The sequence below is a fragment of the Schistocerca gregaria genome, chromosome 6 (assembly GCF_023897955.1).
Source record: "Schistocerca gregaria isolate iqSchGreg1 chromosome 6, iqSchGreg1.2, whole genome shotgun sequence".
NCBI lineage: Eukaryota > Metazoa > Arthropoda > Insecta > Orthoptera > Acrididae > Schistocerca > Schistocerca gregaria.
Window position 1 is genome coordinate 517071904 of NC_064925.1, and position 1478 is coordinate 517073381.

Below are 1478 nucleotides of genomic sequence, written 5' to 3' on the forward strand. Positions count from 1 at the left end.
CGTCATACACTCCTCGAGAAAGCATTGAACAGTGTAAACAAACTACCATATGACGTAGAGAACAAAATGAGCTTCATTTTCCAAACACAAAGTGATATCCAGTGACTGTGTTGATGTCAATGGCAATACATTGACAAACATTTCCCAATGTTAATCATATGCTGCCAGGGGGCATTGTGACGTAACCTGGCCATACATACACAAAATCTTTGTAATATACTTGTGAAAAAGAAACATTTATCTATATAATTATGATTATTTTATTTCTGTGTGATCGGTTGTCGACTACGTAGATTCTGTAAAAAAAATAATCTTTTTCATATTTATGTTTGTGCTATAATTATGTATTTATATTTTCTAAATAACTTCTGTAGTCGGCGAGTGTAGAAACCGAAGCAGACAAAGATAATTAAAACAGATAGCAAAGATGCATGTAAAATTGCCTATAAATAGTGGAGGTTAAAACATTAATCTCTGTGTCTTCTTGTAGCCGTTAAAGTTGTAAAACCTGTAACGCACGATTGAATGATTGGTTAGCTTTCATTTGTTCCTTGGTGTAGAAAGACGCCATTGGAGGCTGATGTACGAAAAAGGTGTGTACTTTAAATTTATGTTGATTTTTGAGTATACATATTGTTAAAAATACTTGTAATAATATGTGTCTGGCTTGCCCAGTATTTCATTCCACATTTTTAGCCGGTTTCAGCATATTTAGAAATTTTCATGATGCGGAGGTGTGCAGAGATCGCGGGAGCCGCTGGCGTGTCAAACTCAAATTAAATTGAATGAAAGCAGTTTTCCCGCAATCAAGCGGGCAGGTAACGGTACATTAAAATTAATGCTTTCAGCTTCCCGGAGACCTCAGAGGTGAATGGTGGATTTTGTTATGTCATTTTTAGGTGACAATGGCAACTGCTATTACAGTATCAGTGACATAAATAATTGAAGTAAATCAGAGCAATAAAATTTTACTTGTGTATATCAAAGACTGCTCTGACGAAACCTGTTCTGGCTAATAAAAAAAAAACAAATTTCATTTTTAGTTTAGTGCTCGTGTTCATATATTAAAAAATCCGCTGCAAAAGACAAAGAAAGTTGCGTTTTATCAACTGGGTAGTCGACTCTGATAAGCCACTATGAGGAAAATTAAAGACTGCCTGAGTACAATTTTAATCCGGATTCCTTCCAGTGTCGTTCATGGACTTCATCATAAGTTTTCTCTATTGTGTTTCTAACACATTGTCACAGATTTTGTTCTGAAATGAAACTGCGTTACAAGTGGCTTTAAGGATGTTACCGGAAGACATCTTGTAATGTTGAGGTTGTGAATGTGTGTTAGAAAAATAGGTTAATGTTATTGTTGAGTGTTACAATAGAGAAAACTTGGAAGATCCAAGTACCACTTGAGACTGAAATCAATATCGGCTTCATTGGTGTATATCTACTTCTTATGAGGAACGATCATTTGGATTTCAAGA